The sequence below is a fragment of the Schistocerca gregaria genome, chromosome 8, assembly GCF_023897955.1.
Source record: "Schistocerca gregaria isolate iqSchGreg1 chromosome 8, iqSchGreg1.2, whole genome shotgun sequence".
Taxonomy (NCBI): Eukaryota; Metazoa; Arthropoda; class Insecta; order Orthoptera; family Acrididae; genus Schistocerca; species Schistocerca gregaria.
Window position 1 is genome coordinate 265,939,360 of NC_064927.1, and position 23,848 is coordinate 265,963,207.

The 23,848-nt window shown below is 43.9% G+C and overlaps 1 protein-coding gene and 1 long non-coding RNA gene across 2 annotated transcripts in view; one reads left to right on the forward strand and one right to left on the reverse strand.

Annotated features, from left to right (window-relative positions):
* The window catches only part of LOC126284378 (uncharacterized), a 248,437-nt gene that overhangs the window by 219,896 nt on the left and 4,693 nt on the right, over positions 1-23,848 (reverse strand). Inside the window, exon 2 of the long non-coding RNA XR_007551474.1 lies at positions 19,323-19,492. This is a non-coding gene — a long non-coding RNA (uncharacterized LOC126284378). The remainder of the gene's footprint in view (positions 1-19,322; positions 19,493-23,848) is intronic.
* Positions 1-23,848, forward strand: part of LOC126284372 (calcium uptake protein 1 homolog, mitochondrial) — a 613,419-nt gene that overhangs the window by 10,960 nt on the left and 578,611 nt on the right. The gene's annotated exons all lie outside the window — the stretch shown is intronic.

Consider the following 23,848-nt stretch of genomic DNA (forward strand, 5'->3'; position numbering starts at 1 on the left):
ACCTATTCAGGGAGACAATACATTTCTCCAACCGATAGCGGAAGTCGAGAAAATTGCACCCCAGCTCTCCGCAGAATCGTCTGAGCCTCTGGTTTAAGCCTTCCACTCGGCTCCAAACCAGAGGACCGCGATCGGTTCTGGGAACGATACTACAAATAGTTAGCTCTGATTCCACCCCGCGAGCGAGGCTTTCCGCCTTCACCAATTCCGCCAACCACCTGTACGTACTGAGGATGAACGCTGAACCCAGACGGCATGAGTCATTGGTGCCGACATGAGCAACAATTTGCAGTCGGGTGCACCCAGTGCTCTCTATGGCCGCCGGTAGGGCCTCCTCCACATCTCGGATGAGACCCCCCGGCAAGCAGACAGAGTGAACACTCCTCAATCCAGTCACACATTTCACTTGATACCTCACATGATCGCACTTTTGACAATGAGCGTGGATATGGTACTGAGTCAAACGCTTTTCGGAAATCAAGAAATATTGCATCTATCTGACTGCCATGATCAAAAGTTTTCAGTATGTTATCTGAGAAAAGAGCGAGTTGGTTTTCGCATGATCCACATTTTCGGAAACCATGTTGGTTGACATTGAAGAAGTCATTCTTTTTGAGATATCCCAGTTTGTTTGAGCTCACAATATGGACTAAGCAACGGGATTACCAACGTGCAAGACAAAACGCTAGGAACTCATGCTCCAGCGCAGTACATCACGAACTGATTTCCGTCCCATTCGGATAATTCCTTCGTGGTGTGTCGTTTTTTGTCTTAAGAGTGTATACTACTACTATGTCATCGTCCAAAAGTAGACCGAATTTTCCGTCTTCAACAACCCGTATAAGATGTCCTTAAAATGAGGACTGAGATTATTTTTTATAATCATAGAGCATTTTGTGGGATAAAGTTGCGTATCTTTAATTCCTTCAGAATCACAATCAAGAGCTGTCCTAAATGACCCACAGTTAACGGGCTGCATTTCTCAGCAACAAAAAGTGCTGTATACGTCTCACACGATTTCGTTCGCACTTTTTCCCTTTGGGATATTAGTAACTTCTCTGCGCGTTGGCGTAAGGCATTTGCAGTTCTTTATGTGAGCTTTCAGACGTTAATATTTATTATTGCTACCTACGATACACTGACAAAATTTGCACTCAGGAAACAGTTCACAATAACTATTTTCTTTTTTACCTATCCTGTCCTTTAATAAATTTAACTTGGAGCCGCTCAACTCGAAACTTTTACTTATACTGTACGTTAGGCATTTTTAACAGGTAACGCACAGAGCAAATGGAAAAAATGAAAGCTAACTGTAACTTCCCTATGTCCCTTTTAGACGGACCTGACAACTAAAGTCCTGCTAGATTGTTGATCGATAAGAGGAATGGAGACTAACCTGAACTTTTTGCCCGCCCGGTTGGCCGTGCAGTCTAACGCACGGCTTTCCAGGCGGGAAGGAGCGCCGGTCCCCGGCACGAATCCGCCCGACGGATTTGTGTCGAGGTCCGGTGAGCCAGCCAGTCTGTGGATGGTTTTTCGGCGGTTTTCCATCTGCCTCGGCAAATGCAGGCTGGTTCCCCTTATTCCGCCTCAGCTGCACTATGTCGGCGAGTGCTGCGCAAACAAGTTCTCCACGTACGGGTACAGCACCATTACTCTACCACGCAAACATAGGGGTTACACTCATCTGATGTGAGACGTTCCCTGGGGGGTCCACCGGGGCCGAACCGCACAACAAGTCGTGCGGTTGTGGACCACTGCGGCTGCGGCGGGGACGGATCCTCTCTGTCGTTTCTAGGTCCCCGGTTAACATAACATAACATATCAACCTGAACTTGGCGACAGAATCATTTGTACCCCGTACTGATGTGACATAAAGAAATTAACTGCATTCTTGTATTTAGTAGAAAACTGAACACTGCACCCTCTTGAAAAACCTCAACATTTATTGGTGTTTTACATTGAACGTGCAACTAAAGACGAATTTTTATGAAAGAAAGCGACAATTTTCGTCCAAAAACTCATGTCAAAAAAAATTTCCCGTCTTGCATGAGCCTCATTCGTTAATTCTGACACAATATTCGTAAGTTGGCAGCGCTGAAAGCAATGTCTACTACACGCACTAGCCTTTCTACGGTTCAAGGAGAATCAATAGAAGATTGATGGGTAGGTACCCCCCTCTAAGGTGAGTGCTTCTCTTACAGCATGAACTTTTGAGAAACTCTATATTTACAGAGTACATAATGGATACAATAAATTTACGATGGGAGAATTGCGATATTTTCGAAATTCGAGGTCATTAAAAACTTAAATTCTTAGCCCCCATTCAAATGACGCCAGAAATTCGACTTAGGGGTTTCATTTATAACAGAGGATTAATTAAACTGGCTTTGCACTCTATTTCACGAGTTTGGTCCCAACGTTTACTTGTGCTAGGTAAATATTAATAAATCAGAACCAAGTATTTATACTACGCTGTTTATTTCGTAGACACAGTTCACAATATTTATTTTGTTCAAAAAATGGCTCTGAGCACTATGGGACTTAACTTCTGAGGTCCTCAGTCCCCTAGAACTTGGAACTACTTAAACATAACTAACCTAAGGACATCACACACATCCATGCCCGAGGCAGGATTCGAACCTGCGACGTAGCGGTCGCGCGGTTCCAGACTGTAGCGCCTAGAACCGCACAGCCACCCCGGCCGGCACTTATTTTGTAAACATAGTTCATAATCCTAGTTCATAGTAACACTAGCTGTCGACCAGTATTGCCACCGTTGCCAAAACACTTTTGGAAGACATTCACAGAAATACCGGCACTGATGATCGCAATGACTTACCTCTATATCATCTCACAAGAACTGCCTTCTGGCACCTTTCAAAAATTTGTGTATAATCATATCTCTCCTCGTGAGTTTAGGGGAACGAAGTATAAATATGTACTTCAGAGCAGAATTAAGCTTCCCGACGGTTAGCACTATTTTAGTTTCTGTTAGTTTCAACATACCAGAGTTTTTCGTTTGTATATTAAATTAATCTAAACCGGTATTCAAGTGTTAGAAATCAATTTGAATCTGCCATCTTGGCAAAATAAAATAAATGCAATTTTTACGAAATTCCAAACGATTGTGAAATGATGTGTAAAACGTCTCGTCTAAAAGGAAATTTTTTGCCGAATCAAAACTAGTCTTAGATATTGCGAAGATATAATGTTTCTGCAGTTACGGAGAATTTAATATTATTATTAATATTTTATTAATATTATTTTACCTGGTGCATTTGGATTACAGCTGTGTACCTAACGCATTATATTTTGTTCTCTAGCGTTTGTTGAATGGATGTTCCTTTGGGAAACAGACATTTAACTGAATGTCAATATTGCATCATCATAACTGTTTTTGTCAGTACGTGACAGAATTTTGGAATTACCGAAATGAGTATGTACCCCATGATACCCATTACCCTATAATCACAGTTGTTACCGATCCTCAATTCATAGTGATGAAATTAATTAGTTTCAAATTCGATATCTGAATTTCTTTGAGAAATGCTAAAACACAATTTCAGATGGATTGTATGGTGTCTATGCAATCAATAAGCAATTAGTAATGTTGTACTGTTGTTATAAACGTGTCTTTTGTACAAAAAATAGAATTTACGTAATATCCATTTAAGTTAGATTCAACGAGACTGTTGGTAGGTTCCGCAATTCACTTTGCTTCAATCACCGGTAATCGATTATGAAATTTTATACCACAGTATGTACATCAAAAAGTAGAATCAACGTCAGCAAGACTATTTTGTGGAATGCAAGCAGTGGCGTGTTTCATTCGCGATCCACGGATGTGGCAAGGAGTGCAGCCCTAGGAGCGATGCAGGCGGAGGCGCGCCTAGCCGTAATGCGGAGGCGGCCAGGCCGAAATGTGCGCCTCGCTCACCGCCTGACGTCAGCAGCTGTTAAGTAAGAACCTCTGCAGTCTGCACCACGACGCTGAGCGCCGAGAGAAAAGTCGCTCTAGTTTAAGCCGTTTCACGATGACAGTCCCACTTCTGCTGCGGTGATAGCTACATCTATATCTGTTCTCGGGAATGCACTACGAAACAGGGTGAATTTTTTTTTCACTACAAGTTGTGTAGATGTGGGGGTGATTTGGCCATTAAAATTACTACACCAAGAAGAAATGTAGATGATAAACAAGTATTCATTGGACAAATACCGGGTGTTACAAAAAGGTACGGCCAAACTTTCATCATACACAAATAAAGAAAAGATGTTATGTGGACATGTGTCCGGAAACGCTTAATTTCCATGTTAGAGCTCATTTTAGTTTCGTCAGTATGTATTGTACTTCCTCGATTCACCGCCAGTTGGCCCAATTGAAGGGAGGTAATGTTGACTTCGGTGCTTGTGTTGATATACGACTCATTGCTCTACAGTACTAGCATCAAGCACATCAGTACGTAGCATCAACAGGTTAGTGTTCATCACGAACGTGGTTTTGCAGTCAGTGCAATGTTTACAAATGCAGAGTTGGCAGATTCCCATTTGATGTATGGATTAGCACGGGGCAATAGCCGTAGCGCTGTACATTTGTATCGAGACGGATTTCCAGAACGAAGGTGTCCCGACAGGAAGACGTTCGAAGCAATTGATCGGCGTCTTAGGGAGCACGCAACATTCCAGCCTATGACTCGCGACTGGGAAAGTCCTAGAACGATGAGGACACCTGCAATGGACGAGGCAATTCTTCGTGCAGTAGGGTTTAACCCTAAAGTCAGCGTCAGAGAAGTTGCTGCTGTACAAGGTACCGTTGACCACGTCATTGTATGGAGAGTGCTACGGGAGAACCAGTTGTTTCCGTACCATGTACAGCGAGTGCAGGCACTATCAGCAGCTGATTGGCCTCCACGGGTACACTTCTGCGAATGGTGCATCATACAACGCGTCAATCCTCATTTCAGTGCAAATGTTCTCTTTACGGATGAGGCTTCATTCCAACGTGATCAAATTGTAAATTTTCACAATTAACATGTGTAGGTTAACGAGAATCCTCACGCAATTGTGCAATCACGTCATCAACACAGATTTTCTGTGAACATTTGGGCAGGCATTGTTGGTGATGTCTTGATTGGGCCCCATGTTCTTCCACCTACGCTCAGTGGAGCACGTTATCATGATTTCATACGGGATACTCTACCTGTGCTGCTAGAACATGTGCCTTTGCAAGTACGACACAACATGTTGTTCACGCACGATGGAGCTCCGGCACATTTCAATCGATGTGTTCGTACGTTTCACAACAACAGATTCGTTGACCGATGGATTGGTAGAGGCGGACCAATTCCATGGCCTCCACGCTCTCCTGACCTCAACCCTCTAAACTTCCATTTATGGGGGCATTTGAAATCTCTTGTCTACGCAACCCCAGTACCAAATGTAGAGACTTCGTGCTCGTATTGTGGACGGCCGTGATGCAATACGCCATTCTCCAAGGCTGCATCAGCGCATCAGGGATTCCATGCGACGAAGGGTGGAAGCATGTATCCTCGCTAACGAAGGACATTTTGAACATTTCCTGTAACAAAGTGTTTGGAGTCACGCTGGTACGATCTGTTGCTGTGTGTTTCCATTCCATGATTAATGTGATTTGAACAGAAGTAATAAAATGAGCTCTAACATTGAAAGTAAGCGTTTCCGGACACATGTCCACATAACATATTTTCTTTCTTTGTGTGAGAGGAATGTTTCCTGAAAGTTTGGCCGTACCTTTTTGTAACACCCAGTATCTTATACTAGAACTGTCATGTGATTAAATTTTCACGCAATTTTGGTGCGTAGATGCTGAGACATCAATATCCAGAACAACCACCTCTGGTCGCAATAACGGCCTTGATACGCCTCGGCATTAAGTCAAACAGAGCTTGTATGGCGTGTACCGGCACAGCTGCCGATGTAGCTTCAACACGATACCATAGTTCAACAAGAGTAGTGACTGGCGTATTGTGATGAGCCAGTTGCTTGGCTACCATTGACTAGACCTTTTCAGTTGGTGAGAGATCTGGAGAATGTGCTGGCCAGGGCAGCATTCGAACATTTTCTGTATCCAGAAAGGCTAACAGGACCTGCAACATGTGGTCGTCCATTATCCTGCTGAAATGTAGGGTTTCGCAGGGATCGAAGGAAGGATAGAGCCATGGGTCGTAACACATATGAAATGTAACGTCCACTGTTAAAAAAGCCGTCAATGCGAAGAAGTGGTGACCGAGACGTGTAACCAGTGGCATCCCATACCATCACGCCGGGTGATACGCCAGTATGGCGATAACGAATATACGCTTCCAATGCGACCATCATGATGCTGTAAACAGAACCTGGGTTCATACGAAAAAAATGACGTTTTGCCATTCGTGCACCCAGGTTTCGTCGTTGAGTACACCATCGCAGGCGCTCCTGTCTGTGATGCAGCGTCAATGGTAACCACAGCCATGGTCTCCGAGCTGATAGTCCATGCTGCTCCAAACGTCGTCGAACTGTTGGTGCAGATGGTTGTTGTCTTGAATACGTCCCCATCTGGTGACTCAGGGATTGAGACGTGGCTGCACGATCCGTTAGAGCCATGCGGATAAGATGCCTGTCATCTCGACTGCTAGTGATACGAGGCCGTTGGGATCCAGCACGGCGTTCCGTATTACCCTCCGGAACCCACCGATTCTATATTCTGCTAACAGTCATTGGATATCGACCAACGCGAGCAGTAATGTCGCGATACGATAAATCGCAATCGCGATAGCCTACAATCCAACCTTTATCAAAGTCGGAAACGTGATGGTACGCATTTCTTCTCCTTACACGAGGCATCACAACAACGTTTGACCAGGCAACGCTGGTCAACTGCTGTTTGTGTATGAGTAATCGATTGGAAACTTTCCTCATGTCAGCATGTTGTAGGTGTCACCACCGGCGCCAACCTTGTGTGAATGCTCTAAAAAGCTAATCAATTGCATATCACAGCATCTTGTTCCTGTCGGTTAAATTTCGTCTGTAGGACGTCATCTTCGTGGTGTAGCAATTTTAATGGCCAGATGCTGTTATATTAATCTGCTTGATAATTGCTGAGGACCAATGGACACTTACTAAGGAAGAACTGCCAGCTCCGATGGAACAACTGATAATTGCTGCGCAACTCTCGATCAATGACAGTATGTTAACTGCAGAGAAGCCTGTACACGAACGCTCTGCACGCAATCAACAGTTCATGCAGTACGGTGTTGCGGAAGCGTGTAGTGCGACATTGCGCGTATTACGGCAATATGTCTGTAAGACATTATTTGAGTGCTTATGATCGTGGACAAGCAGCTGGATGGCTCAAAGTCTGTTAAAGTTTCACTACTGTAGCCAGTAACGGCTGTGTCCACAAGTGTGATCTCGCGATTAAAAAAAGGCCGCTGTAAGTGGAAATGCTACGCTATAGCATGTCGGTGGTCGCAGCTGGACAACCACGCAGCAATAGGATCGATATGTAATCCTAGCGGCGAAAAGGAATAGACGTCTTACCCCCAGGTAGCTTGCTGCTTTCCTTACAGCTGCTACTGGTACACATGTCTCTGCCGGAACAATTTCGAACAACTTAAATTGAAAGAAACACATAGAAAATGTTGTGGGGAAGGCTAACCAAAGACTGCATTTTATTGGCAGGACACTTAGAAAATGTAACGGGCCTACTAAGGCGACTGCCTACGCTAAACTTGTTCGTTCTCTTTTAGAATACTATTGCCCAGTGTGGGGTCCTTACCAGGTAAGACTGACGGAGTACATCAAAAAATTTCAAAGAAAGGCAGCACGTTTTGTATTACCGCGAAATATGGGAGAGAGTATCACAGAAATGATACAGGATTTGGGCTGGACATCATTAAAAGGAAGGCGTTTTTCGTTGCGACGGAATCTTCTCACGAAATTCCAATCACCGACTTTCTCCTCGGAATGCGAAAATATTTTGTTGTCACCGACCTACGTAGGGAGGAACAATCACCACGATAAAATAAGGGAAATCAGAGCTCGTACGAAAAGATGGAGGTGTTCATTCTTTCCGCGCTCTATACGAGATTGGAATAATAGAGAATTGTGAATGAAGTTCGATGAACCTTCTGCCAGGCACTTAAATGTCATTTGCAGAGTATCCTTGTAGATGTAGATGTACTGTGTTTCATGTCGTCCATAATTGCCTATGATTATTCCTGTCCAGGAATGTCTCTTCCTTAGCTACTGTCAAGCAGTGTATTAGTCTGTGAGAGCTGAGTTTCTACCGGTGCTTACAATGCTCAAATAACTTACCGGAATGCAGCCGCGTGGTGTTATCGGCAACTGCCGATATTTCGACAGAAGCACATCCTATGGAATATAAAAATACAGGGAGTGGCACGCACTTCCAAGTATTGGCATAATGTTGTTAAGGGAGTTGATGAAATTGAAATAGCAAGTACTTTATAAATAGAGATGATGGTTTTTGTTTAAATTCTCCATGAAATCCTGCTGTCTCCAAATGGTTCAAATGGCTCTAAGCACCATCGAATTAACATCTGAGGTCATCATTCCCCTAGACGTAGAACTATTTAAACCCAACTAATCTAAGGACATCACACATTCATGGCCAAGGCAGGTTAAGAAATGGCTCTGAGCACTATGGGACTTAACTGATGATATCATCAGTCCCCTAGAACTTAGAACTACTTAAACCTAACTAACCTAAGGACGCCACACACACCCATGCCCGAGGCAGGATTCGAACCTGCGACTGTAGCGGCCCGAGGCAGGATTCGAGCCTGCGACCAGAGCAGCAGCGCGGTTCCGGACTGAAGCGCCTAGAACCGCTCGACCACAGCGGCCGGCCCTGCTGTCTCCCTTGCCAATAAAAACAGAGGGAAAGAATTTATGCGACCTCATCCTTTGATTACTAATTTCGCTATCGGTAACTTCTGATGTTGGTCATCTTTGGTTTGTGATGGGTTAGTGTTTGCAATTTGAGTGTGAGTGTTATCTTTCCGGGTTTCTCTGATAATGGAGGGTTTAAATTCCCTTGCACAGCGATTACTCGCTGCAGTTTTGCTTTGAAAATGACAGGGCATGCTCCTGTCAAAATCGGCGACTGCTAAATTACGCCACCCGGCTGTATTCCCGTAAGTTATTTGAACAGCGTACTAGTCTAATTACTTCTTCACATTTCCTATGGGAATTGTAAGACTTGGTCGTGTACGTGATGGTTACGCTTGAATGTGAGGCAGACACAAATTGAGTTTTTGTATTGCCTTAATATACTTTCTCATTCTGAGTATGCTTTTTAAACGAACTGTAACACGCGGAACAAACGTAACATGTTTTTCAGACAAGAATTTTCTTCCTTATATTAAATGACGTTCGAGGCAGGAAGAACGTCCGGTTACAAAGATAAAAACAAATACTTGTCCTTTGGAAACGGAAGCAGTATTTGAGAATGGCATGAGACAGGGTTCTAGCATAACCCTATGTTATTCAACCTGTATACTGAGTAAGTAGCTACGGAAAGCTAGGACGAATTTGGAAAGGAACTTAAACTCCAAGGAGAAGAAATAAAAATTTTTTCAGGTTTACCAAAGACATTATAATTATGTAAGACAGCCAAGAACATAGTTGAGCAGTAGAACGGAATGGATAGTGCCATCAAACGCTGTAAGATGAAGATCAACAAATGTGGAACAAGGGTAGTGCTATGTGGTCGAAGTAAATCAGGCGATATTGGGGGGGGGGGGGGGGAATTAGATTAGAAAATGAGATACTAACATGGGGACTCCACCAGCTTCCCTCACCGTTTTGATCCATGCTGACAGCAGATGCAGGAGACGACTACGACTTCGACCTACGTAAACAGGAAGACACAACTCTCAACCGTTTCCGAAAAGATCGAGTTTGAAAATTTTAGGCATCTTTATATTTTGTATGGTCGCAAATAATCATGCAGCTGTAGGCAAGCGAGTAAGCGCTTAAATTCATAAGCGTGAGGTCTCTCAATCGAATTTCGGTGCTGATATTTATTTTAATTCCCACGTAATTCTAAAAACAGATTTATAATAACTGTGTAAATTATCAAAATGTAATACTCATTTATTATTTACATAATAAACTCCTGGAAATGGAAAAAAGAACACACTGACACCGGTGTGTCAAACCCACCATACTTTCTCCCGACACTGCGAGAGGGCTGTACAAGCAATGATCACACGCACGGCACAGCGGACACACCAGGAACCGTGGTGTTGGCCGTCGAATGGCGCTAGCTGCGCAGCATTTGTGCACCGCCGCCGTCAGTGTCAGCCAGTTTGCCGTGGCATACGGAGCTCCATCGCAGTCTTTAACACTGGTAGCATGCCGCGACAGCATGGACGTGAACCGTATGTGCAGTTGACGGACTTTGAGCGAGGGCGTATAGTGGGCATTCGGGAGGCCGGGTGGACGTACCGCCGAATTGCTCAACACGTGGGGCGTGAGGTCTCCACAGTACATCGATGTTGTCGCCAGTGGTCGGCGGAAGGTGCACGTGCCCGTCGACCTGGGACCGGACCGCAGCGACGCACGGATGCACGCCAAGACCGTAGGATCCTACGCAGTGCCGTAGGGGACCGCACCGCCACTTCCCAGCAAATTAAGGACACTGTTGCTCCTGGGGTATCGGCGAGGACCATTCACAACCGTCTCCATGAAGCTGGGCTACGGTCCCGCACACCGTTAGGCCGTCTTCCGTTCACGCCCCAACATCGTGCAGCCCGCCTCCAGTGGTGTCGCGACAGGCGTGAATAGAGGGACGAATGGAGATGTGTCGTCTTCAGCGATGAGAGTCGCTTCTGCCTTGGTGCCAATGATGGTCGGATGGGTGTTTGGCGCCGTGCAGGTGAGCGCCACAATCAGGACTGCAAACGACCGAGGCACACAGGGCCAACACCCGGCATCATGGTGTGGGGAGCGATGTCCTACACTGGCCGTACACCTCTGGTGATCGTCGAGGGGACACTGAATAGTGCACGGTACATCCAACCCGTCATCGAACCCATCGTTCTACCATTCCTAGACCGGCAAGGGAACTTGCTGTTCCAACAGGACAATGCACGTCCACATGTATCCCGTGCCACCCAACGTGCTCTAGAAGGTGTAAGTCAACTACCCTGGCCAGCAAGATCTCCGGATCTGTCCCCCATTGAGCATGCTTGGGACTGGATGAAGCGTCGTCTCACGCGGTCTGCACGTCCAGCACGAACGCTGGTCCAACTGAGGCGCCAGGTGGAAATGACATGGCAAGCCGTTCCACAGGACTACATCCAGCATCTCTACGATCGTCTCCATGGGAGAATAGCAGCCTGCATTGCTGCGAAAGGTGGATATACACTGTACTAGTGCCGACATTGTGCATGCTCTGTTGCCTGTGTCTATGTGCCTGTGGTTCTGTCAGTGTGATCATGTGATGTATCTGACCCCAGGAATGTGTCAATAAAGTTTCCCCTTCCTGGGACAATGAATTCAAGGTGTTTTTATTTCAATTTCCAGGAGTGTAGTTATCCCGAAAAAGGAGAAAAAGATTTTTTTATTGGAAGATTCGACATAAAAGAGATACACGAGAATTTTCGATCGCATCAGCATAGTTCAAAAAATGGCTCTGAGCACTATGGGACTCAACTGCTGTGGTCATTAGTCCCCTAGAACTTAGAACTACTTAAACCTAACTAACGTAAGGACATCACACACATCCATGCCCGAGGCAGGATTCGAACCTGCGACCGTAGCAGCCGCACGGTTCCGGACTGCGCGCCTAGAACCGCGAGACCACCGCGGCCGGCATCAGCATAGTCGTATCATTCACAATGAAGAGCCAAAGGAACTGGTACACCTGTATAATATCGTATAGGGCCCCTGCGAGCACTCAGGAGTGCCGTAATACGACGTGGCATGTACTCGGCTAATGTCTGAGGTAGTGCTGCAGAGAATTGTCACCACGAATCCTGCAGGGCTGTCCATAAATCCGCGAGAGTGCGAGGAGGTGGAGATCTCTTCTGAACACCACGTTGCAAGGCATCCCAGATATGCTCAATACTGTTCTAGTCAGGACAGTTTGGTGGCCAGCGATTTCGGCAGAGGTTCGAGTCCTCCCTCGGTCTTGGGTGTGTGTGTGTTTGTCCTTAGGGTAATTTAGGTTACGTAGTGTGTAAGCTTAGGGACTGATGACCTTGGCAGACAAGTCACATACGATTTCACACACATTTGATCATTTTTTTTTTTTTTTTGTGGCCAGCGGAAGTATTTAAATTCAGAAGAGTGTTCCTGGAGCCACTCAGCAGCGATTCTGAACGTGTGGGGTGTCGCATTGTCCTGCTGGAATTGTCCAAGTCCGCTGGAATGCACAATGAACGTGAATGGATGCAGGTGATCAGACAAGATGCTTAAATACGTGTCACTTGCCAGAGTCGTATCTAGAGGTATCAGGGTTCCCATATCATTCCAACTGCACACGCCTCACACCATTACATCGTCTCCACCAACTTGAACAGTCCCCTGCTGACATGCAGGGTCCACAGATTCATGAGGCTGTCTCCATACCCGTACACGTCCATCCTCTCTATAAAATTTGAAACGAGACTCGTCCGACCATGCAACATGTTTCCAGCCATCAACAGTCCAATGTCGATGTTGAAGTGCCCAGTCGAGGCGTAAAGCTTTGTATCGTACAGTTATCAAGGGTACACGAGTGGGCCTTCAGCACCGAAAGCCCATATCGATGATGCTTCGTTGAATGTTTCGCACGCTGACACTTGTTGACGGCCAAGCATTGAAATCTGCAGCAATTTGCGCATGGACTGCAATTCTGTCACGTTGAACGACTCTCTTCAGTCGTCGTTGAACCCGTTCTTGCAGGATTTTTTTCCTGCCGCAGCGATGTCGGAAATTTTAATGTTTTATCGGATTCTTGATATTCACGGTACACTCGTGAAATGGTCGCACGGGAAAATCCCAACTTCATCGTTACCTCGTGGTGCTGTGTCCCATCGTTCGTGCGCCGTTTATAACACCACTTTCAAACTCACAAAAATCTTGAGAACCTGCCGTTGTAGCAGCAGTAACCAATCTAACTACTGTGCCAGACACGTGTCTTATATAGGCGTTGCCAGCCGCAGGGACCGTATTCTGCCTGTTTATATATCTCTGTATGTGAATAGCCGCGCGCGATTAGCCGAGCGGATAGCGGTTCTAGGCGCGCAGTCGGGAACCGCGCGACTGCTACGGTCGCAGGTTCGAATCCTGCCTCGGGCATGGATGTGTGTGATGTCCTTAGGTTAGTTAGGTTTAAGTAGTTCTAAGTTCTAGGGGACTGATGACCACAGATGTTAAGTTCCATAGTGCTCAGAGCCATTTGAGCCATTTTTTTAAAACATAGCCGGCACGGTAGTTCAGCGTGTTCGGCCAGAGGGTTACCTATCCTCTGTAATAAAAAAACTGAGTTAATGGATCAACACCGAACTTAAATAGATGTCTTACGACGTCCGCCCCGAGCAGATGCAACGAACAAAAGCGGACGAAATGACATTAAAAAAAGAAAGCGGTTTGGGCGGTGCAGTCATAGACTGTGCAGCTGGTCCCGGCGGAGCTTCGAGTCCTTCCTCGGGCATTGGTGTGTGTGTTTGTCCTGAGGCTAATTTAGGTTAAGTAGTGTGTAAGCTTAGGGACTGATGACCTTAGCGGTTAAGTTCAATAAGATATCACACACATTTTTTGTATTTGAATACGCATGCCTATGCCAGTTTCTTTGGCGCTTCATTATATATTATTTTATATAGATTGTTGACAGGTGTGGTGTGTAACCTACAGAATACTGCACGATTAAGGATGATACTGATCGTTGAAACATGGAAAGCAATAATTAGTGCGACTTATACCACGTGGGATGAACGACGAATTTTTGCGTATGAATGAGTTTTCAGTGTGTCTACTACAATTCAAACTACAATTCAAACTTGGGTCTTCATGGCACACTGTAGCGGCGTATCGAAACATATCACCGAATACCGGTAATGATGATAGATGGTGTATGGTGTATGAATTTTTATGCCATCTGCTCTAAAAGTTATTTCTCCATTCTGTTCGTTGATGTACTCACAATTTTATAGTCGTTTCCTAAGACATTGGGAAGGATTACTCCAGTACAGCTCGTGGGTATGGAAAAAAAGTGGTGATAGGCAGATTCGATGGAAGGACCTCACGCTCACAAACTAATTGCGTACTCGCTCATTTTCGGACTCCTTGAATGCTAGTAATCATTCAAAGTATATATCCAAGCCTAAATTTTCAAACTCGATTTTCTCGAAAACGATTGGGTGTTGCGTGTTCCTGGCTACATATGTTGCATATGTTGAATTTCTAGTCGTGCCTTACACATCCTGTCAATATGAATCAAAACGCTGAGGTGAAGTTCGTACGGTCCCCTTGTGAGAACAGTACATGAGTTTTGCTATTTGAGCGGCAAAATAAATGGAGATCAGCAGAGTTGAGAGGATATAATATGCAGACTTGTACAGCAGGAAAAGCACTTTCAAAAAAGAGAAATGAGTTAACGACGAATGTAAATTTAAGTGTTACGAAGTCTTTTTCTGAAGGCGTTTGGCGGCAGCGTAGTCTTGTGCGGAAATGAAACGTCGGCGATACATATTTCAGACAAGAGCAGGGTAGAAGCTTTTGGAATGCGGTGCTATAGATGAATGCTTAAGATTAAATCGATGGATCGAATAACTAACGAAGAGGTATAGAACCGAGTTGAGGAGAAAAGAAAAGAAATTCATGGCACAACTTGACTAAAAGAAGGGATTTGTTTGATAGGGCGCATTATGAGGCACCAAGGAATCGTTAACTTGGTAATAGAGGGGATGCAGGGGAAAGCTGTAGAGGGAGACCAACGTTTGACTATAGTAAGTAGGCTCGAATGAACGTAGGTTGCTGTAGTTATTTAGATATGAAGAGTAATGCCCAGGAAAGACAAGCTTGGAGGTATGCACGAAACGACTCTTCGGATAGAGAGGGACCACGGGAAAATTGCAAGAAGGTCTTTACGTGGGATGTCTGTCATTAACACGTAACTGTTGTGGCGGTGTTTTGGGTGCGGAGTTTCTTTTACTTTTGATGTTTTTATTTGTCGTTATTGGACTCCAAGGAAGGAGAGTTCTATAGACTTCAATAAAGTTGTGAATCACTTCATCAACCTTGACATTAACTTATTTTCCGCTTCCTAAACTACCTTACGTGTCACTGCTGACGCTACCGCTCCTCGCATTCAAATAAACAAACAAACAAGTGTGTGCAACCACATTAGACGGTCATTATTATTGATAGGCTCCTATCATTTGCTTAACCATGACAGTGGCGCAGTCTCGATCCGGCTTTTGTTGTCTATCATCTCTCCAGTTCAGTCGAAAGCTCTGACGTTCAATAATTTTTCAAATGGACTAGTATGTTCGAACGTAACTGTATGCACAGATTCCCAAAATTTTCCTCTTTCGGAGCACTTCGAGAATCCAGGTACTGTTTATTTTGGTCAATTCAATGTTTAAAAATGAGAAAAACTTGTTTTATTCAGTGATTACTTGAATATCAAATCATTTCCAATAACACAGTACCCATAATAAAATTGTAAAAAATAAGTAGTATCGACAAAATATCGAAAAATGAAACGCCATTTTATTAATAGTTTTCGCGGAGCAATTACAAGTTTCCCACGCAACACCAGTGTTCTGCCGAACACAGTTTGGGAAGACCTGGTTTAATGAATGCGAGAAGGACTCTTCCCGAGAATTAGACGTCTAGGAAAGCAGATGGTGTGTGCAGGATTGAAGTAAAGGAACACAGAGCTCGTCAATGAATACTGGAGTCTGTGAAACAGTTTGCATGAGGAAGAAGTGCAGTCTCTCTGATAAATTGATGCACCAGTGCCATTTGGATTCCAATTGAAATGAGATAGGGTTTAAGAATGAATGTGAGTACTGAAACTGCACTCTAGCAAGAGAATCTTGTAAGGGGCGCCAGCAAACAGAGGCTGGACACACTGGCACTACGCCAACACTTACATCGTCACGGATAATTCTAGTAACACAGGTCATTTGGAAGGGTGCCATATCGTTTATAATGTACCAAAACTCAGCTCCGCCGTTTCAAGAGTAAATGAAAACAAAACCCGCTGTCCGGTACTGGGAACGCGACTTCACAGCGAGCTTCTATTCCATTCACACAAAATGTCAGTGACCAGAGTGGTTGTGATTCTTGGGAAGAATATTATACGCGGTCGAAAGACTGTAAGCTGCACAAAGGTAAAATTACATTGACATAAATTCATTGTAATTTGGTTTCAGATGAAGTGTGTGCCTTGATTGACAGATTAACATCGCATCTACATCCATACTCTAAAAATTTTCAAATGTGTGTGAATTCCTAAGGAACCGAACTGCTGAGGTCATCGGTCCCTAGACTTACACACTACGTAAACTAACTTACCCTAAGAACAACACACACACCCACGCCCGAGGGAGAACTTCCGGCGGGAGGGGCCTAACAATCCGTGACACGGCGCCTCAAACCTCGCAGCCACTCCGTGCGGCAATCCATATTCTGCAATCCGCTGTGAAGAGCAGGGCAGAGGGTACTTCCCACTACTCCAATTATTAGGGAATTTTCCCCTTGCCTTCTCGTATGGAGATAGGGAAGAATCGTTACTTAAGCGTTTCCGTGCGCGCTGTAATCGTCCTAGACTTCTCTTCGCGATTCTGTTGCGATTGTTAGGGGGTTGTAGTATAATCCTGGATTCAACACTTCAAGTTTGGTGTACAAAACCTAGACCTTCACCGGATAGTCGCCGTCTGTCAGTGTTTGCCACTTCAGATCATTTAGTATCTCCATGACTCTCTCCTGTGAATCAAATAAACCTGTGACCATTCGTACTACCCTTCTCTGAATACACTCAATATCCCCTGTTAATCGTGTTTGGTACAGGTCCCATACACTGCAGCAGTATTCTAGTATGGGTCGGACGAGTGTTTTGTAAGCGATTTCTTTTGTAGAATGATGGCATTTCCCTGGTATTCTGCCAATGAATCGAAATCTGCCATTTGATTTACATACAAACAAGCCTATGTGATCGTCCCATTTCACATTCCTACAAATTGTTACAGAGGTATTTGTATTAATCGGCCAATTTCAGCTGTAGCTCACTGATACTGTATTCATAGGATACTACGTTTATTCATTCTGTGGAAGTCAAAATTTAAGATTACTGAATATTTAAAGCACGCTGCCCATCTTTGCACCACTATCCAGCTCTGCCTGACTATCTGTGTATCTTTTTTTTAAATGACACTTCTTCATAGATAACAACATTATCTACGAAGAGTCTGAGGTTGCTATAAATGCTGTCTGCGATGTCATTAACTCACAAAATGAACAGCAAGGCTGCCAGCACACTTGCTGAGGCATAATACAGGAACAAGGAAGAGTCGCGAACATAACGGACGAGTTAGTTCACCAAATGCACTTCAACGAGTCTTCGGGACGATATACACGACTTTCCCTTCAAGCCACCTAGAAATTATTGTTTCTACGAAAAGTCTGTTACGACTAGTCGGTGTCAAACATTTACGCAGCACGCGCCGCACGACCGCGAAGAAGTACCATTGACGTTTGTTTACGTCGAGAGTCCATCGAACTCACAGCCGGTACTGTTTACGGACAGATGGTTCAAATGGCTCTGAGCACTATACAACTTAACTTCTGCGGTCATCAGTCGCCTAGAACTTAGAACTACTTAAACCTAATTAACCTAAGGACATCACACACATCCATGCCCGAGGCAGGATTCGAACCTGCGACCGTAGCGGTCGCTCGGTTCCAGACTGTAGCGCCTAGAACAGCACGGCCACTCCGGCCGGCTTACGGACAGAAATCCCAAAATTCCATAGTGACTTATTACGATACATCTCTTCGTGTCGCGCCCGTATCATGTTTAAATAGTCCATTACTGAGAGTAATGGAATAGCAAGCGTGGAATGCTGCCAGATGATAGCAAAAACAATGACTATTCAACAGGCCATTGTGAATATTACGGCTCTTGGTGATGAACCTACCCTTCACACAAGTAGACACACAGCTCCTTCTAGGATGCGGAGATACCAGAGTCTGCCGATACTGCGACTGGCCTGTACATCGATGGCATTTTGCTACAACGCCTGAATTTCCATCGATGACCTCAACACTAATGATTGGAGTCATAGGATTTTTGCAGCAAGATGGGGAAGCATTGCATTATGCCCGTTTCAAGACTGATAGATAGGCTACGAGAGACCATTATGCTGATCCCAAAAGTCCCCACAAGCCCCATATTTTTGAATTTGGTGCATGTGAACGGCGGTAATGTTCAAAATACCAAAAAAATTCTAAGACATTATTTCTGCACTACTCAGTAACACAATTCAATACGGCTAGTCCTGCGTGAAAGCTGTAGGCGATAAAAGCAAAGCTACGTTATTGTATAAGTTAACATTGTACTGTAGTCTCAAAATCATTTCTTTGGTACTCAGAAGGAAAATGAGTAAAATAGCTGACGCAGATACTCACGGATTAGAAGTGTAACCAGTTTCCTTCTTAGAAGGATGTAATACACTCCTTCTACGTCCTGTCCTTATCTTTGTTCTTTGTGATTTTGGGTCTTTGCGCCACCACTCCTTTAAGACGCTGATATCATTTGGAAGTTATGGAAGTCATGCTGGCGCATATTCAGCAATCATCTGTAGAACATAATTCTTCCATCAGCTGTGCTTTCAATTGCTGGTATAAAAGCGGAGGCGAGCTCGCATTAAGATATCATGTCATGTATCAACAAGCAACACACTTCCATATCCTAGCAACACATTTCCATATCCTACCGTTTCTGTGTCCACCAACAGTATAGATGCATTGCATTATGCCCGTTTCAAGACTGATAGATAGGCTACGAGAGACCATTATGCTGATCCCAAAAGTCCCCACAAGCCCCATATTTTTGAATTTGGTGCATGTGAACGGCGGTAATGTTCAAAATACCAAAAAAATTCTAAGACATTATTTCTGCACTACTCAGTAACACAATTCAATACGGCTAGTCCTGCGTGAAAGCTGTAGGCGATAAAAGCAAAGCTACGTTATTGTATAAGTTAACATTGTACTGTAGTCTCAAAATCATTTCTTTGGTACTCAGAAGGAAAATGAGTAAAATAGCTGACGCAGATACTCACGGATTAGAAGTGTAACCAGTTTCCTTCTTAGAAGGATGTAATACACTCCTTCTACGTCCTGTCCTTATCTTTGTTCTTTGTGATTTTGGGTCTTTGCGCCACCACTCCTTTAAGACGCTGATATCATTTGGAAGTTATGGAAGTCATGCTGGCGCATATTCAGCAATCATCTGTAGAACATAATTCTTCCATCAGCTGTGCTTTCAATTGCTGGTATAAAAGCGGAGGCGAGCTCGCATTAAGATATCATGTCATGTATCAACAAGCAACACACTTCCATATCCTAGCAACACATTTCCATATCCTACCGTTTCTGTGTCCACCAACAGTATAGATGCAATTGTTATTGGATTTTTTCAATCGAAGCACCATCCATGCTATCTCATACACTACTTTTGAACTGAAAACTGATCCCTCATTATTTCACATGTCATCCTGTTTCTCAGTGTTGTCTTTCGATTTACCGCCAAGTTGAAATCTGTTTTCATTGAGCATTATATTTTATTTGCTCCATGCTGAAGCTGTGTCCATTCGTGAATACATCTCTCTGGACGGCATTCGATATGTGCGTGGCAAAACTAAGACCAGGCAGCATCACAGGCTGGTCAAACATCTTATGAAATGAGGTCGCTTTGAGGTTTAGAGGATAGACTATTGGGGAAATGAAATATGTTGCACAAACGGATAAACCTGTTGGCAGCGTCAAAGGATTAACCAAGGACGTGGTGCAAAATCAAGGAACATATATTGCTGGACTTCAGAGATAATTACTGACTTTACACTCTCAAGATTTACAATCTAGTGTTATTAGTCGCGGGATGCGTAACATAATTCCGCTGTGAAGCAATACTTCAATTGCTTCTGTTTCGGACGTATCAACAAACAATACTAGAGTCATATTAGTTATAAATATGGTTGTTCCCACCCAGTTCAGCCTTTTAATGCCCCTTATATTAAATGTGTCAGCTACAATGATAGGGAGATCACCGAATGCAAATAGTACATGCAGTGTCACATAAGAAGAATAACTCAGGAACTGAGAATTATTTACAAAATCTCATTACAAGACGGTCTAGTTCTGTTGGAATAGTCACCATCACGTTCTCCCTCAGACAGTCACGACAAATTGATAAATCCCAACTGTAGCACTGTTCATAAGATGTCGCAACAGTTTCCGCCAATGTATCCATCATGGCCTGCACTCTAAATGGTTCAAATGGCTCTAAGCACTATGGGTCTAAACATCTGAGGTCATCAGTCCCAAAGACTTAGAACTACGTAAACCTAACTAACCTAAGGACATAACACACATCCATGTCCGAGGCAGGATTTGAACCTGCGACCGTAGCAGCCGCGTGGTTCCGGACTGAAGCGCCGAGAACCGCTCGACCACAGCGGCCGGCTGGCCTGCATTCAGTCGATGTGAAACGAAAGCAAATACATGTCTTTGGTGGTCAGTGTGATCCAGTGTTACTATTTGACTGCAGCACTGGAACCTAATACGGCATCTGTTATCTCCGCAGCAATGCAATAATATCCACATCTATTACAGTTATAAAGAAGATACCTTCGAGAAACCTTGGGCAACAGGAGAAATGCTTCAAGTGACACGAAAGAAGAAAGTGCAAAAATGCTCAGGAAAAGGCAGAAATACACCAATATAAGACACTTAGGAATAAAACAAATAGGAAGCGCAAGGAGGCTAAAACTAAATGGCTGCATTAAAAGTCTGAATAAATTGAAAGAGAAATGGTCGTTGGAAGGACATATTCCGCTCACTGAGAATTTTGGCTTAAAAAAATGCAAACAACAGACAGTTCTGGCGTTGCGCTTAGTCATGAAAGCAAGAATTAAGGAAAACCATGATACCTTCATAGAATATTCGACTAGAAGAAGGGTTGACAATGTAAAATGGTGTAAGATGTTCAAAATTCTCAGAAATATAGTTGTAAACGTTAGGGAAATACGGGTGCTTGGCGTATAGAATATGTACAAATGCCAAGAGAGAATAACAAGAATGGAAGACCATGAAAGAAGAGCTCGGATTAAAAGAAGTGTAAAGCACTGTTACAATCTTCGGCTCCTACTGTTCAATGACGCAAATAAAAGTAGGGTTCAGGACTTGAGATTAAGATACTGCAAAAGGACATTAATGATGAGATTCGCTGGAGGCATTGCTATCCTCATTGCAGATGAAGAAGAATTACAACGCATGGTAAATGGGATGAATAGTATAATGAGCGCGTAATAAGGATTAGTAGAAAAGAGATTTCCGACAAACTTAATATCAAAATTGGTGAAGGTGAAGTAGATGAAGTGAAGGAATTCTGCAACCTCGAAAGCAAAATAACATATAACAGATGAAGAAAGCGTGACATAAAAACCGAACTGGCACAGGCAAACAGGACATTTGTGTCCAAAAGAAGTCTACTAGTATCAAACATCAACTTTAATGCGAAGAATAAATTTATGATAATGTATGTTTTGAGTATATGAGTCGGGGACTGTGAGAAAACCGAAAAAGAAGAAAAAAATTGGTGCTACAGAAGTTGAAAATTAGGTGAACTGATAAGATGTGAGATTATGGGATCATCTTGACTATCCATCGTAGTGGATGGTAGGAACGCAGTCGTACTGGATTAGTAATTATGAATAAACTATCGTCTGGCAGCGCTCTTGCCGTCAGTTACGATGGGCAGCATTGTGCATTTGTCGACTGTGCCACTGCTTTGTATGTCGACACGTCTGCCACAATGACCAATTTGCATCGATATAACCTGACTGACCTCCATTTTAGGGGAGGCTATATTTTGATAAGTGGGAAAGTACATTAACAACTGTGCCAATAGCAGTGTCCGACACAGTCAGGAAAATAAAAAATCCAAGTACAATAACTGCACTTATTACAACGCTCAAACGAAACGTAGGACTCTGGCATAGCTCAATACTGTAGCACTTCCTGGAACGTGTAACTTCCAGGAACTAAGCCCACAACCTAACGTACAGAACAAGCCTGATAGTTGCTCTTACAAGTCCGTATTTACCAAGATATCTTCCGAGAACCCCCATGAACCGTGGACCTTGCCGTTGGTAGTGAGGCTTGCGTGCCTCAGCAATACGGATGGCCGTACCGTAGCTGCAACCACAACGGAGGGATATCAGTTTAGAGGCCAGTCAAACGTGTGGTTACTGAAGAGGGACAGCAGCCTTTTCAGTAGTTGCAAAGGGAACAGTCTGATGATTGACTAATCTGGCCTTATCCAAAATGGCCGTGTTGTGCTGGTACTGCGAACGGCTGAAAATAACGGGAAACTACAACCGTAATTTTTCCCGAAGGCATACAGCTTTACGGTGTGTTTAAATGATGACGGTGTCCGCTTGGGTAAAATATTCTGGAGATTCGGATCTCCGGGCGGGCACTACTCAGGAGGACATCGTTATCAGGAGAAAGAAAACTGCCGTTCTACAGATCGGAGAATGGAATGTCAGATCCCTTAATCGGGCAGGTGGGTTAGAAAACTTAAAAAGGGAAACCGATAGGTTAAAGTTAGGTACAGTGGGATTAGTGAAGTTCGGTGGCACAAAGAACAAGACTTCTGGTCGGGTTAATGCAGGGTTATACATACAAAATCAAATAGGGGTATCGCAGGAGAAGGTTTAATAATGAATAAAAAAATAGGAGCGTGGATAAGCTACTGCGAACAACATAGTTAATGCATTATTGTAGCCAAGATATACACGAAACAGCAGTACAAGTTAATATGCCAACTAGCTGCCCGGATGATGAAGAGATTGAAGAAATGTATGATGCGATAAAAGAAATTATTCAGATAGTGAAGGGGGCCGAAAATTTAATAGTCATGGGGGATTGGAATTCGACAGTAGCGAAAGGAAGAGAAGGAAAATTTGTAGGTAAAGATGGGATCGGGGTAAGGAATGAAAGAGAAAGCCGCCTGGTAGAATATTGCACAGAGCGTAACTTGATCATAGCTAACAATTGGTTTAAGACTCGTGAAAGAAGGTTGTATACATAAAAGAGACCTGGAGACACCGGAAGGTTTCAGATAGATTACATAATGGTAAGACGGAGATTTAGGAACCAGGTTTTAAATTGTAAGACATTTCCAGGGGCAGATGTGGACCATGACCACAATTTATTGGTTATGAACTGTATACTTAAACTGAAGAAACTGCAAAAAGGTGGGATTTTAAGGGGATGGGGCCTGGATAAACTGAAAGAACCAGAGGTGATAGAAAGTTTCAGAGATAGCATTATGGAACGAATGACGAGAACAGGGGAAAGAAATACAGTAGAAGAAGACTGGGTAGCTTTGAGAGATGAAGTAGTGAGGAAGGCAGCAGAGGATCAAGCATGTAATAAGACGAGGGCTAGTAGAAATCCTTGGGTAACGAAAGAGATATTGAATTTAATCTATTAAAGGAGAAAACACAAAAATGCTGTAAATAAAGCAGGCGAAAAGGAATACACCTCGGTCATGGGTGTGTGCGTTTTTCTTAAAATGGTA